At 46.7% G+C, this 15798-nt stretch overlaps 1 protein-coding gene across 1 annotated transcript in view; it reads right to left on the bottom strand.

Annotated features, from left to right (window-relative positions):
- RAF1 (Raf-1 proto-oncogene, serine/threonine kinase) overlaps positions 1-8125 on the bottom strand; it is a 63939-nt gene extending 55814 nt beyond the window's left edge. Inside the window, exon 1 of the mRNA XM_077786047.1 lies at positions 7802-8125. The gene's annotated coding sequence lies outside the window, so the exon portion shown is untranslated. The remainder of the gene's footprint in view (positions 1-7801) is intronic.
- Positions 8126-15798: the final 7673 nt, after the last annotated feature.

Genomic DNA, 15798 nt, shown 5'->3' with positions numbered 1-15798 from the left:
ATTACTTCAGTAAGTAATCAGTTCATTTCCAGTGATGCTCATCAGATATCAGTGTTTATTCTGTGCCATGGCATCTATTTATTCTTAACAAAAGTGGTTTAACAGCCACATCTGAATCAGGACAATTCTATAAACGACATTGCACAAGTTTCTGATTAAGACTTAAATGTGTAAAACTTTGTGTACCAGTAATTCTTCATTAGCCTGCACTCAACAATTTGAGTAATTCTTTGGTGAAATAAGAAATTTCCCACAAGCCCTTGTTAGCACATCACTTTTGAATTGAAGTGGCATCTGCTCATCCATCAGCTCCTGAACCAATATTAATTGGTTGAATTCTCCTGGCAGAGCTGAGGCTGTCACTGCATTCCTTCAGCTCTGGGTCAAAGAAGGAACCAGGAATTGGGTCAAAGAAGGAACCAGGAAAAGATAAGCAAAGCATTCTTCTGGAATTTTGAGGATTTGAGGAAAGGACTGTGGGATTTTGGCAAAGGGTGCAGGAATCCAAATGCAAAGCCTGTGAGCAGAACCAGATCCACAAAGGTGCTGGAAAACAATGGGAGGCAAGATGGGAGAGTGACAAAGCCCAGGAGGCTGGCAGGGAGGCTGAGGGGGAGCCTGGGGGGAATTCACCCAGGTTTGGGGTTGTTTTTCACAGCTCCACACCGAGCTGCAGGTGGACATGGCAGTGTCCAGCAAGGCAGGACGCTCTAAACTGAATTTTGAAATTGAGGGCTGCCTGTCTGTAGAAGTGGCTGTTCCCAGGCTGGCTTTTAGCCAGGGGAAACTCTCCCTTCAGATTGCAGCCACTCTCCCAGCAGATGCGAGTCAGGCTGGTTCAGCTGCACTCCTGCCTGCCTTGGCTGCAGCTGCTGATGCCCAGGGGAAAGGAGCAGCCCCAAGGAAACAGCACAGGACACCTTTAACTGCCCTAATGGCATCTCAGAGCCCTGGGGATTCGTGTCCTCAGAGAAAGGTTTGTGTGGATAGAATAGAGAAATTGTTTTCCTTCATTCACTCACAAAATCTGCACCAGTCTGGTTCTGAGCTCCTCTGAGAGAACTGCATCTTGTGAAAACCTAAGAATAATAAATTAATAATAAAGAACCATCTAATGAATTTGGTCATTTTTAGGAGCCTTTCATTCACTGGTCCCTTCAGTTGAATTACGAGAAAGAAACCCCAAATCTATTGAGGTTTTTTTAAATCTCAGTACACAGGAACATTGACTCCTCTAACTCAATCTGGTATTTTCTCAGGAATAAAATTGCTGCAGGAATCCCCTCTCCCATGTGCCCGTAGGCTCCCTCAGCATCACCCAACCCTCAGTGTAGGGTGGAGACTTTGATGTAAGGAGTTAATTTGGGCAGAAGAAGAGCTGAAATAGTCAGTGACACTGCACATCCCTGGTGTGTGAATTAATGCTGGGGCTGGATAAATTTCCCAGTTCTGGCTGCTCAACATAGGTTTCAAAATGTATTTATTAGGCATTATTTATTTATTCTGTGAGAAGAGTTCCTTCAAAAGGGACACAAAACTGTCCCAAGGGTCTCTTGCCTACCTTGTGTTTCCAGAAAAAGAACTAGAGGTGTCTCCAGTCCATGTGCAAAAGTAATAGTATTATTTAAATGCTTTTCACAGCTAACACAGCCCCAATTTATCATGCATTAAATGGCTTTCTCAGGACAGCAACCATATATTTGTGTACTGACCAATATGTTATATACTGCAAGTAAAGCCATATCCACATTTTGTTGTGTTGAAACAACAGTACAAGATTTAGAAATGCATATCCAACTTTAATATATAATCTGAAGAGCAGAGTTCCTTCTGCACCTTGAAAATTTCACCTTTGATTAAACAACGATTACAATCTTCCCTCAGATAAAATACATATGTGTGTGTGTATATATTTATGTGTACAATTTCAAAATCAAAGCCTTGCACTTCTGGATGTCATCTGCTGGCACTGGGAGCAGATCCCAGCACCCCAGAATGCAGCCTGGCAGGAATTCATCTCCTGCTTGTGAAGGGCTCCCTAATTGCCCTGGGCTTTTTCCCTTTTGAACTGCCTCCCTAACCTGTAATTTCTCTGCCACCTGCCCAAAGGTAAATGAAGAATCTGCTACACCCAAGGAGTTCCTCACCTGCTGCAGGTGACTCCAGAGGGGAGTGTCCATCCCCAGGGAGGAATGGATTTCCACGTGGCAGGTTTCAGCAATATCCCCGGGCAGGAGAACTGCTCCTGCTCCCATCCCTGCTGGTGAGCTCTGAGGAGAGCAGCAGGGAGGCCTTGCTGGAGCCTCCTCCTCTGAGCTCCAGCACAAGACTGAAACTGGGAGAGATTCTGATCATTGAGCAAGAACTGACTTGATGTAATAAGGCAAGAAGAGCCTCAGAGAGCCATTGCTGCTGCTGCTGAGCAATTCTGCACCTTCAGTCTGGCACACTTTTTGTTCCCCCTTCTGCAAAGTCAGGGTTATTCTTGCTTTTGGCTCTTTGCACTTAGGCAAAGGCATTGCCATGGATCCTCCACTGCCTGGAGGAGTTTGGAAAGATTTGCTGTTCAAAAGGAGCTGGCCAAGGGCAGTGCCATGGAAAGGTGGGGAGGAGGCTTCGGGATAAAATGCAGATCAGCACGGAGTGACAACGGGTCTGTGGCAGCCAAAGAAAGGGCTTGGACTGAAATATGAAAATACCAACTTCCCTCCTTTCCCTCACTTTGAGAAATCTTTCCCTGCTGGCATCCTAGTGTCAAGCCCCTTCTTTCTTTGTGGCCTCTGCCTTGTTCCATGTGTGACTCCATGAAAATAATCAATCCCAGCACCTGGAGCTTGGCTTTTGGAATGCACAGGAAGGACAGGATTTAGAACAAAGTCTGGGATAACCTTTATCCAAAGAGGAGCACTGCTTTCTCTGCCTCAACAGTCCAGCATCTGTACCCAAAACTCTTCCCTGGTGCTCAAAACTAAAAAATTAATTTCAAATCCACTACAGATTTCCTAAAAAAAAAAAAAAAAAAAAAAAAAAAAAAAAAAACCACCAAAAAAAAAACCCCACTGTGCAATAATTTTCTATGTGAAAGTTCTGGGAGGATACTCAGATTTTAACCACCTGGTTTAGGTTTTGGTAAATTGGTGGATAAACAGATTATAAATTCAAGTGAAACCAGTGAAATTATTCCCAAGTATGTGCTAAGAAGTGAAAGTGATAAAAACAAGCCAGTCTGTGGGGTGACTGTGTGTGTGTAGTGCTTCCACCAGCACTGGAGACAGTGGGTGCAGAGGTTGGAGGGGGTGTGGAGACATTTTACAAAAGCAAAAACAATCTACAGGTGCAGCTAAAAATACTCTGCTTCAACTTCAGTCAGCAGGTTAAAAATGCCAGTGAAGCCCCAGAGTGTGAACCTGCCAGCATTCATTAAAAATATTTATTCTCTTTTTCCTTTAATACAGTTCCTTCTGTAATTTTTTAAGTAATTACACACTGTAAGAGTTGGGGAGCTTGGCTCCTATGGAGTGGTTCAGCTTTTAGATTTTTCTTTTTCTTCTCCACCTCTGTGTGCACAAATTTATTTGTATGCAAACAATATTTGTGCAAGTGCCTCCCTGGTGTTTGGGGCTCACAAAACCAGGGCTTGCAAAAACTTTGCATTTTTTGTTTTTCCTTTGGTTAAGCAAAAAATCATTTCATATATCAGAGTGTTTGGGCACCACAGGGATGTATTGTCTATAAAAGTCCACATTCCTTATGGAACTATCATACTTTCTTCTTGCTAAGGGGGCAAAAGGAATAGAATAGAATAGAATAGAATAGAATAGAATAGAATAGAATAGAATAGAACAGAATTCTGGACTCTGCAGCCTCCAAAATAAAAAGTTTTCTCTCTTGACCCCCCAGTTCACTTCCTGCTACCAGGGTAATAAAATATTTGAGGCAAGAAGAAAGAGTGATGATTCCTGGCTGGAAATATTCAGAGGAGGGGTCAAGCTTAGGACCCTCAGACATGAGGTTCTTCAAGCAGGGACTCCTGGACACCTTGTGAGATCAAAATGAGCAAGGCTTAAACCTGTGTCAAACTGAATCTGCTGGTATTCAACTGATTGCAAATGTTAGTATCATCCTGAGCATCAAAATGAACAAGGATTTAATTAAACTTCCAGGGCACTCTGATGAAAAGTGAAATAAGCCCAAACATATCTTTTAAGGGAAAGCTGTGTAACCACAACAGGGTTTTGTGCAAGGATCAGTGCAGGGGCAGAGGGAGCTCTGGAGTGAATGCTGCTCCATCCTTGGGCTTTGCTGGCAGCTCTGCTCCTCTCTGGGGCTTTCCCTAGCCCCACCAGGAGAGATGTGGCAGCTCTGTGCCCAGGAGGAGCAGCACAGCAATATTCTCATGTTCCCCCAGACTGAGGAAGGAGCACAGAGCACACCCCAGCACAGTCCAAACCAGAGGGACGTGGGCAAAAATGGGAAATGTCACATTTGGGCTTCAGAGATGAAGGAGGCAGTGAGCACATCAATGGGCAGAGAGCCCAGATCAGCAGGAGCTGAGGGAGTGCTGCTTTCACCTTGGTGTGCAGGGTGGGAGCCTGCATTAATTAACTGCACTGATTAACCACAATAATCCAGTTTACAACGCCCAAAACGCTCTTCCCAACCTTTTTGCTTCAGACTGTGAGGAAGTGTGGGATGCCTGTCAGTGAAGGAGATGTGGTGTGGCCTTGGCGCTTAGAGGGGAAAGTACAGCAATGGAACATTTGGGGAAATAAACTTAATGCTCTTCCATTTTGTTATTCTTTCTCCCCCAGCCTGATTAATGGTAGCTTATTAGGGATTTGGATTGGGAAGGTAACTTGACATTAGATTTAACTTGTGAACTCTTTCAAAAGAGAGGAGAAAATGTGCTCCATTGTCCAACACAAGCAGGAATCCCTGCCAAGAAAAAGGACACTGGGCAGAGGGGCTCTGATGGCTGTTGTTTGGCACAGGTCTGTGTTTGTAAAAAACCTCCATTTCCAGTCATTTGGGTGGGGAGTTTTTATGGAACAAACTTGATTAGGTTGCTTTCCTAAGGAGAGGAAGCTTATGTAATGGCTCAGTCTATCTCTTGCTCCAAATTTCATACATATTTGACACATGAGTCAAGGCCTCAAGAAGAATTAATTTTCTAAAGGTTCTTGGAAGTCAGCAACTGAAGACAGAAAAAGGAACCATGTTCATACCTCAACTGAAGGAGAGAAAGAATTGAGGCACCAAATATTCCTGTTTATGCAGCAGGCTGCTCAGTGCCCATGTACCTGAGGCTGAATTAGCCCCAGTACGTGAGGGGCTTACCCTCTAAAATGAGAACCACAGTTAAGATATCCTTTTCTATAAATTTTAAAAAATAATTATAATTATATATATATAATTATATAATGATTGATATATATTTATCCTTATATATAAATATATATAGTTATACTTATAGCAGAGGTGCTTTAGGGATGAGACCATATAAATCTGTGGTGAAACTGCTTTAGTCTTGCTGTTTGTAGAGCAATGGGTTTTAGGGATTTTTTTTCCCCTTGAAATCTGCTCTGACATTCAGAACACAGTAAGCTCAGTCTCCTTGTTCTTTAAAAAAGCCATGGAATACTTGACAAACTGTGCCAAAGAGGAAGCACAAAGTCATTAAAACACTGGGAAATATCCACAACGTGCTGGTCCTTGGCTATTTCACTCTGGAATGAATGGGCACGGGTGGGGAATCACCTCTGATCCACCTCTCTCAGCTCACTTGGATTTCCCCAGGTTGCCAGGAATGAGTGGAGCTGCTCAAGTGCAATCTCTCGTCTCTGATTTTGCTGAGGAATAATAACAATGCAGTGATATAACTGCAGGAAGCTGTCCAAAATCATAAAATACCTCACTTTCCCCCCCACCTCATATCTGTGTCATTCCCTTTCCATTTGTTGTTCACAGCCTGAATTCCTCAGATAACTTCGCTGCAGACTTGAGCTTTACTGCAGATATGGAAAACTGCCTGGAAGTTCTGCTCCTTGGTTGTTCTGGCTGTTTTCCAGCCTCAGCAATATTCAAGATGCAACACATCCAACTTTCACCAGCAATCATTCTATAAAATACAGCCAAAAATAAAAGATCCCATACAAAATTAGCTGCTACCTTAATTAATGACTACAGGAAGAAGTAAAATGAGCCTGGCCCAGGTCTTTGGAGGGCTAATTCTAATTCTGCTGGAGAGTGAGGTGAGCCTAAAATACACCAGTGCAGGGCTAATCTTGAGGTCAGTAGGCATTGCAGATTTTCAGGGAATAGTGGGGTTTTCCAATCCAAAACCAGAGGATGTTGGTAGCTCTGACTGCACCCTGGGCACACACTGAAGCTCTTCCCAGCACCTGCTGCTAGAAAATGAATGTGGGGACACCTGAGCTGTATCAGGCAACTCTTTTAACAAAAACTAAGCTGATTTCTGGGAAACTGAGCTTGGACCAGGAGGAGAAGTCCTGAATAAGGAGTGGAGCTGCACGAGGCACACAGGAACAGGTTTGGAGCTGCCTGAGGACGTGACACACATCACACACTGCACACCCAGTGATGGGATAACCCTGCCCAAGGGATGCACAGGGGGATCTGGGGTGCCTGTGCAGGGCCAGGGGTTGGGCTGGATCATCTGTGGGTCCCTCCTGGCTCAGATATTCCATGATCCCATTAAAAACCCCTGTGCTGCTCCAAACACCCAAACAAAGTTGGCAGGAGTCACCTCCAGCTCCCTTCAGAAGGAGCTGCTGTTCTTAAGGGGAAGAACCAAAGCAAATCTCCAAAATGCACACCAGGGCAAGGTGCTGGCCCCACTGCTCAGCCCTGCAGGGGCCTCTGCAGCAGTGCAGGCTTTGCAGCAGTGCAGGTTTTGCAGCAGTGCAGGCTTTGCAGCAGTGCAGGCTTTGCAGCCCCTGAGCAGCACAGCCAGGCTGAGCTCTCCCTGTGGAGCAGCAGAACCAGATGGTCTTAGAGGTCTTCTCCATTCTGTGCTCCTGTTCATCCTGATCTAGCTCATTCTGTGCTCCTGTGATTCCCAGCACTCCCAAAACCCTGGAGAGAGGCAGGATTAAACTGTGGCACACTTGGAAAACCCAGGCCTTTGCACACATTAATCTCAGCCATCGTTTGGAAACTTCTGACCCACATGCAAGGAGCTCCAGGGGCAGATGGAGCCCTGCACTGCATGGATATAATCCATTGTTATGCAAACACACAGCTGCTTTTTAACCTCACTTTCACACTCCTGGTGGGTTTAGTTTCACAGCACCCAAAAAGGAGGCAGAGATAAAGCCTCCTGCAAAGAGGCTTCGATTAAATCTGGAAAGGGTTTTTGCAGACGGGTCAAAGGCAAGCAGTCTGCCGACCTGAAATGGAGCTGTGCTGCTCCAGGAAAGGGCAGGCACACTTCAAAATACAACTTTGTACCTGGTAAACATTAATCTCTGTATCTATTTAATATTTAAATAGAAAATGACAGTTTCAAAGATTATTAGATTATGATCTGTGCTCAGAAATTGTGGAAATTTCCACCAAAACCTTCATACAAAATTCATAAACCTCCCCTTAGAAATAGCACTGGGGCTTTTCCATCTGATTGCAGACTAATTAATTTAGCCTTTGGAAGCAGGTTTGGTAAGTATTTAATCCCGACCCTTTGGCCTGGATTCACAGATCCACTGTTAACCTCCCAGACAAGTAAAGGTGCTGCAAAAGCTGTGAAAACCCCGTTCCCCCCTTCGGCCCACTCAGGACTCACCAGAGCCGTGTTCCCACACCCAGCACCATCCGAGGGTTTGGATCCAGGGCAATCCCAAGGCTGGGACTTCTGGGAGCTCTCAGGGCCAGCAGGGACACCAGGGATGGTTCTGCTTCCCAAAAGGCTCCAAAGCCTCCTTTGTGTGAGCACAAATACCTGGAGCCAGGGGCTGAGCCCCGCAGGGTCACACGGGTGACAGGGCTAAAAACAGGCAAACCCAGAGGCTTAATTTAAAGTGCCCCAAAATGTTGGTGCTGTCCCCCCAGGGCTGCTCCTGCGCCTCTCCAGCTTTTCCTACAGCTTTCCTGGAATTTTAACATCCCTCTCTCTTCGGGGTTTGTGCTTTGGATTCTTTTATTTTTAGCTGCAGTGGTCTGCAGAGCCCGCCTGACGCCAGCAAATGTAACTGGAGCCGGGTCCCTGCGAGCCAGGAATTGCAGCCACCATCAGCACAGAGCTGGCACTGGGCAGAACCTGGGAGCCCCACTCCTGAATTTGTCCCCTGCCTTGGGAAAGCAGCGGGGGGACTGCATCAGACGGGTTAGGGGCGAGCAAATAGACATCAAAGATGCAAGGAGGTCTGTCCCACAGCAGATCCGTGTTAAATGGCTTCAGTGTGAGCAGGAGTTTACAGGAAAAGCCAAGCTTTCCCCTGCACTAACCCTGGCACGGGGCAGGCGTGCACAGAGCAGGCTAGGCTGCCTTTGGAAAGGGCTGCTGGCAGAGTGGGTAAATCAGAAGAGGCCACTGCTGACAGCCACCTCCCTCCCAGGGCACACATCCCAGGCCACGGTGGCTCCTTTTACACACACAAAACTGCAGCCCCAGGTCTGCTCCTGATCAATAAGGACCACATCTCCTACCCAGCTGCCAGGTTTTTACCTTTCCTCTCCATGCTGCACAACTGGAATAAATCTGGCTGAATCACCTTACCTGAACTCACCTCTTAGCTCTCTGTTCTGGTCCTGTAGCAGAGAAGCAAGTGAAGGGTTGCCAACTTACCTGATGGAGAAATTGTTCATCCTGACTATTCCAGGATCTGTAACCACAGCAACGTGTCTACAACAAAGTGTGATTGCTCCAAGGAAGGAAAATAGGAGTGTGGGGAGGCTTTCAGCCCCAGAGGTGAGAGGAGGAGCCAGCAGCAGAGCTGGGCTGCAGCAGAGGGCTCAGCCTGCCCATCCGGGGAGTGATGCTCCAAAAGCTGGGAATGCTCCCTCCTGCCCTCTGCAGCACTGTGCTGTGTGTCCTGGCAGGGCTCAGGCTTTGTTGGCAGGAAAGAGGAGAAATCAAGGCAAACAGAGAGCACTGCGCTTGCCATGGAGCAGGGAGAGCACGGAGCTCACATGGGGAGGCAGGAATGCTGGGCTGCCAGGATGGATTTCCTGGAGATCCAGAGTGTGTATGACACTGACAGCACCTGAAAATCACTTTTTTACAAGGCAGCTTCTCTGTCCTTTCACAAGGAACAAATGCAGAGCAAAACAAGTTGAAGACAGAGATGTCACCAGAGCAACTGTGACCCGTCAGTTTTCTCCACCCCATGAAGTTGATAAATACACCTTTTATTCCTGGCATATTTAAAGCTGGTTTGGGCAAATTAAGTAACCTGAGCATGTTTCCTTGGCAAAGATGGCATTATTTCACATTTGCTCACCTAGCTGGGAGCAGCCCTGCCAGCTGTCCCTGGTGCCACCTCACAGAGGGGCAGGAGGTGCTCTGCCTGCACTGCCCTGCTGGGGCACACACTGGGAAGGGACCAGCAAAACACACCTCAGGCACCCTCCAGTGTCCTCATCCTCTCGCTTTTCAGATGCTCTTCAGATCACATCTCCTCCTGGTTCTCCTGGTCCTTCTCATTCCTGATGAACCCTTCATTTTCTTTATCCAAGTCAGCAGCCTCCTAAAAGGAACCACAAGAAAAGAGACATTATTTACCCTCAGTGCTGCACAGCAGAGTCCAGGAGCTGCTGTTCCCCCTGTGATGCTGCAGTGTCTCATCACATCAAGCACAGCTGAAGTGGAAAACTTGCTCGTCTTTCATGTTGATGCAAATTTTCCATAGAATTGTTCTTCTCATACAGATTTTTCCTGAAGTGACCCCAAGCCTCACTTTCTCTTCCTGCTGCTGGCTGGCAGCCTGAGACACCTCCTTGAAAGTGCTTCAGATTCAGGCTCAATGATGAGCCAAAAATTGACAATTTGCCCATGCCCCACTGCCTTGGTCTATATTTTTTTTTAAGGGGTAGAAGAGTAATTGTGATTTGTTAAGGGGATTTCTGATCTGCTCTTTAATTTTTCTGGTTTCTGACATTCTGGGTGCACAGACTCTGCCAGGGACTGTGAGCTGACCCAGCAGCTGGCAGAGAGCTCTGGAATGCTACAACTGCCTCAGAAATCTCTCAGCTTGGTCCACAGGGCTCGAAGGAGGGGGTCAAGGCAGAAAATCCAGTGATTGCTGAGACTGGGCTGGTCCCTGGGCAAGTGGGAGCAGCTCTGGACTCTCCAGCACCAGGGAGGTGAGCACAACCCTGCCCAGCTTGGCCCGGGCACTGCCAGGGTTCCAGGGGCAGCCACAGCTCTGGGCACCTGTGCCAGGGCTGTCCACCCTCACAGCCAAGAGTTTTTTTCCTAATATCCAGTCTTAACCTGCTCCCTTTCCATCTGAAGCCATTCTCCTAGTCCTGTCCCTGCTGGCCCTGGTAAATAATCCTGCCCTGGGACACTACAGTGTCCCACAGTTTGGGACACCCAAAGCTTCTCCTGCCCAGGCTGAGCAGCCCCAGGCCCTGCAGGCTCTCCTCAAGCACAGCTGCTCCAGCCCTCTGATCAGCCTGGTGGCCTCCTCTGGACTGGCCCCAAAGCAGATCTGAGCAGCAGAACAGAAAATATGGGACACCACACTGCCCTGCTTGGGAAGAAAATCCCATCAGAGTATTCCATGAGTAATTCCATGTATGGTCACAATACAATCCCTCTAAAGCTGAGACCTAAAGCATGGTGAGGGTGGGATTTATAATAACCTATTTAATAATTTTTATGAATTTCCTTGCTAAAAGTGATGCTAAGTGTGCTCTGTGTTTGCAGAGAGCTCTCTCTGCATGTGCAGGGCAGTGCTTTGGGGTGAAGGATGGTGCAGAAGTGTTTGTGCTGGGCAGGGGAAGCAGGCAGATGCTCCAGGATGGGCACAGGGCAGCCTGGGGCAGTGGTGGAGCTGGTGCTGGAGCACAGAGTTGCCACTTCTGTCAAGCTTCACTCAGTCACTTTTTGCCTTTCTCTCAGCAAGAAGCACAGATGAGGGAGTCCCTGAGTGCAGGACACACAAGAAGACTTAAGCTCTGTGGGAATCCAGAGCTTCCTTCTGGCTGCCCTGGCAGGTCTGGGACCCCGGCAGGGGTCAGGAACCCCCTGGACAGAGCCCCCAGAGACACTGGCTGTGATTTCTGTCCATGGAAAAGAGTTTTCAGTCTTACAGAATGAATTACCAGCTCTGAGGGTTTGATATCAGTAATAATTAAGTGTGGCATGGGTGCAAAAGTAAAATTTTAGGATTCTAGATGAGGGGTCCAAAGGGGACAAGATGGAGGAAATTGGGTGTGCCTTGTCCTTTTTCTCCTTCTTCATGCCCTCCATGTCTCACTGTGGTGTTGGCATTTTTCTGTTGGTTCAGGCTGGGGACACACTGTCCAACGTAGGTGACAGATATTGGCACGTTATTGTAAATGCAGCCCAGGGAGTTTCTGGTATTTAATGTTTGTCACATCCCACTGAGGGCAGAGCCCCACACGCTGCCCTGCAGGACAGAGCTGGGCAGGGCAGCAGAACATGTGAGAGATCAACAGAATAAACAACCTGGAAACCAGCACAGACCAATTATGGCTTCTGCTTTGGCAGGGGGCTGACAGACAGAGACTTTCTACAATCTTGGGATCATCAATATCAGATTCCGACAAAGCTCCTGCCCTGTAAATATTTGTACAGCAGACAGTGAGCCCTGTGCATCAGGGGAAACAGAAATTCTGCTCTGTTCTCCAGAGCAAGGGCAATTTATTCAAACCCTAATCTGTGTAGCTGCCACCAAAACCCAGCTTATTTACAACCAATCTCTAGAAAGAAATTGTTTCCTACCTGCCCTGGCATGTCCTTGCAGGCACCTTGCTCCTTGCTCTGTTGATTTATTATTTCTTCTTTTGGAAATGGTAAAAAAACATTAATCTGGGAATCTGTACTGGGCAGAAGGCAGGGTTGAAGCCCAATTATACTGAGATCGTTGTGGAAGGCATGGATAATTCAAGTTCAAACCCAAAGGTTTTTATTCAGTGCTGTAACTTCAGAGAGAGCAATTTTAGCTATGTTTTTAGCAGGAATTAGCGTATCCACACAGTCTGATCTGCAGTACCTGCATTTGGGGTCTCTCAAGGAAGAAGTGGACTCTCACCTTTAATTTAAGTTACTTTATGGAAGGTCTTGTCTCTTTTGTTGAGTAGAGAGTGTGCCAGGATAAGCAGAGCTAAACCATTTTACATTAATTCCTTCAACAGGAGGAATCTGTGATCTCCTCTCTCTTGTTCCACTGGGAGAGGAAAATTGCTCCTCTCTCAAATGCTGGCCAGATGCAGCTCTCGGAGCTGCTTTGCTCAATCCATGTTTTCACTGACACTTTTCACATGCAGCTCCAGCCCTCAGCTGACAATGTCCCTGTCACTTGTGCCATCAGCCAAAATGCTCCAATAGCTACTTTCTTTAGTGTTTCCTTAAATAGGGCAAGAAGTGCACCCCTCATTTCTTATGTATCAGGGTCTGGACATTTCCATAAACTGAACATTCATTAATAATATGCACTTTGTACTAGCTTTGACCTATTCTTTTTGTGTGTGTGCAGGAAAATTACCTGAATTAGTTCACTGATGAAAAAGAATTCTTCATACAAAGAATATTTTCAAGGAGCTCAGGTTCCTATTAATATCACTCTGTTACTGACTTGGACGTGCTTCTTGAGTGTTGTTCCAGTGTTTTTACCTGGCTTCTTTCTGGTTTGGGGTCTGATTTCTGGTTGTTTGTACCGCTCAGAGGGAGGCCAGTGCTTTTAGAAATGCAGGTACCCACCTGGATGCCTGCAGCAAACCAGAATGCTGCCTGCAGTTAAGGATGTCACTGTTAAAATAAGCAAATAAATTCATTTTAGATTACTTATTACAGCGCTTAAAGAAGTATTTTTTTTTTATCAGAATCAAAGCAGGCCACCCTACCTGGTCTCTTTTTACATCTCTTATTTTCTGGTCAACTTAACAGCAAACCCTCTTGATTAAAACATGCCCTATGCCCTCATTCTTGTAGCTTAACACTCAGCACAATTAAAAGTGAAAAAACCAAATCCTGGATCTCTCACAGCAATTGCTGTACCTGGTCACTTGGACATTCGAGGATGATGCAAAGTTAACATTCTGTTTGCCTTTCTCACGCAGCTCCCACGCCCTTGGAGCCTCCATGAAACATAAATTGCTTTATAGAGGAGACACTGGAGAGCAGGAGCCAAATGTGAGCAGGGGAGGGAGCTCCCCTGTGACCATTACCTCACTGAGTAGCATCACCAGCCTCTCTCTTTTTCAGAGGAGAGCAATCACACCATATTGCTAAATAGAAAACTGGATCTTTTTGTACATCTGGGACAGGGCTGAGCCTGAAAATGATGCAGAAGTAATATCATTTTGGAGAAAAAAAGAACTCTCTTTTTTTTTTCCTTACCTCAATAAAGCTGATGACCGGAAGGATTCTGATGGTTTGGGGTGAGCTGTGGTGTCAGGAGTGCAGGAGGGCAGCAGGAAGCACTGAACTGTTGGATTTATAAACTGCCCTGGAGCAACTCAGCAGCTCTGGAGAGGCAAAACCAAGAGAGGATCCCAGAGTGCTCCCAGTCAATAATTACTGTTACACTATGACAAAATAATTCACACACAGATGCTGGATGTAAAGGAGGGAAGAAAAGAACTAAAAGAGAGAACTTTATTTTCTAACTCTATAATATAAAGTAACCTAAAAGTGACAGTGGATTGGAGGGTGAAATTGCCACCTCTCCAACCACACTATTTAAATTAACAGTCTAATAATTCTTTCCACCGCTATGAAGAATGTAAAACCACCATTACTTACATGAACAGTGTAAAAAATTCAGTAAAAATAAGTAAACATCAAAAAGTATAGAAAACCTTTAGAAAAACTTTAAAACTCTCAAAAGAACAGAACAACAAATTACACCTGGGTTAAAATGAGGATTTGTGGGAAAGAAATCTGGGTTTGGTCTCTCTACCATGCCATACCCATGGATGCCCTGCTTTATCCAGCAACAGAGTATTGGATGTTACACTGGTCAGCGTGGCAAGCAGGGCATCCCATGGGGCAGCAGGAGGGACACAGAAAACTGGGATTTGGAGAAATTTGTGCTGGATCAGGGCTCCAGACTGGCCCGGCTGTTGGTTCATGCCCCAGACACAGGAAAGGCAGCTCTGCAGGTGTTTGCCTTCCTGCTGCAGGTCAAGAGGCAGCAGCAGAACAAAGGCACTCCTCGGGGCTGATAAGGACCCGGTGCTTTGTGGCTGGAACTGGAGGGGTGCTGGGAGCTGGGGGGCTGATAAGGACCCGGTGCTTTGTGGCTGGAACTGGATGGGTGCTGGGAGCTGGTTTCGTGGCGGGGGGAGTGCCCGGCTCCATCCCCTGGCTCCCTTCCCTGCTGCTGCTGGGGCTCGCTCCAACCTGTGCACAAGCTGGGGAGCTTTGCTTTCTGCAGGACTTTGAGACTCCAATCAAAATTAAAATTGCAGTTATATTTCAGAGCTAAGAATGGAACCACTTAGCAGCAATAAGGACTTTATTTTCTGCAGTCAGATATTCTAACCGTGCCATCACCTTGGAGCCAGCCCTGACATCTCAGCACAGTGTTCCTTGCACAGATTCAGAGAATTCCACACAAAGCCACAGAGCCCTGAGGCTTTTAGTGTGACTTTAGGGGGGTCATTCCTCAGAGACAGGTAGGAAGTGAAGCCAGTTGTGGGTCGGGAAGGTTGTACAGCACCATAAAAGCACTACACGGGTGAGAATAGGAACTTTTTACAGTTTTTGAGTTCAAACATGCAACAGCCTGAACTTTTTTAACACCTTCCTTGCTGTTTGTAACACAAAAAATAGAAGATCTGGAAAAGGATGAAAGAAATACTAATTAAAATGAGATCTCCCCAAGCTCAAAGAACAGAGCAGAAAACTAATTTATGGTATAAAAAGCCTCTGGTCATTCTGAACATTTAGATTCCTCCATGCTAGTGTTCTTCCTAACAGGGACAGCAACTGTGAAACCCCTTTTCTGGTCTGGTGGGGACACTTTGGGTCTCTGTGCAGGACTTCAGCCACCTCCAGCCAGTGGTGAGGCCCCTCAGACAGGAGGAGGGTACCTGGGAGATGTGTGCTCAGCTGTGCCACTTATTTTGTACTGGGAGCAGAGCTGAGTTCCCACCAGGGGTTAGCGAGTCCCAGTTCCACATCCCCAGAGCGAGAGCTGGAGGAGCTGCAGGGGCTCTTTGGGCACTTCGTGACCCCAAGGAAAGGCAGCTGGAGCAAAGCCGTGTCCCCAGTGCCACTGTCCAGGTGGGAAATGTCCCTGCAGAGCTGCCAGCCCTGCCTGGGCTGTGGGCTGGCACATCCCTGTGGCAGGGATCATCTCCAGCTCTCTCCGAGTCCCATCAGGACAGATCTGTCCAAAATCCCCTAAAAAACACCGAGGGAAGCTCGCTGCTCTGAATCCCCATGGGAATAAATCACACAGGCTCCATTTTCCTAGTGGTGGAAAAGCCCATTCTTTATTCACATAACTCCTTTTTATACAGTTTTACAGACCTCGTGTGGGACTCCAGTTGGTCAGTAGCTTTTTGCCAATTACTTTATTGGTTATTAACAAACTGTTATTCTGTATTGATTGGTCACTCAAACCCCTGGGGATATGTGCAGGG

The sequence above is a fragment of the Lonchura striata genome, chromosome 12 (genome assembly GCF_046129695.1).
Source record: "Lonchura striata isolate bLonStr1 chromosome 12, bLonStr1.mat, whole genome shotgun sequence".
Classification (NCBI taxonomy): domain Eukaryota; kingdom Metazoa; phylum Chordata; class Aves; order Passeriformes; family Estrildidae; genus Lonchura; species Lonchura striata.
The sequence above is the reverse complement of the archived record's forward strand: the minus strand, read 5'-3'. Positions and strand labels throughout refer to the sequence as shown.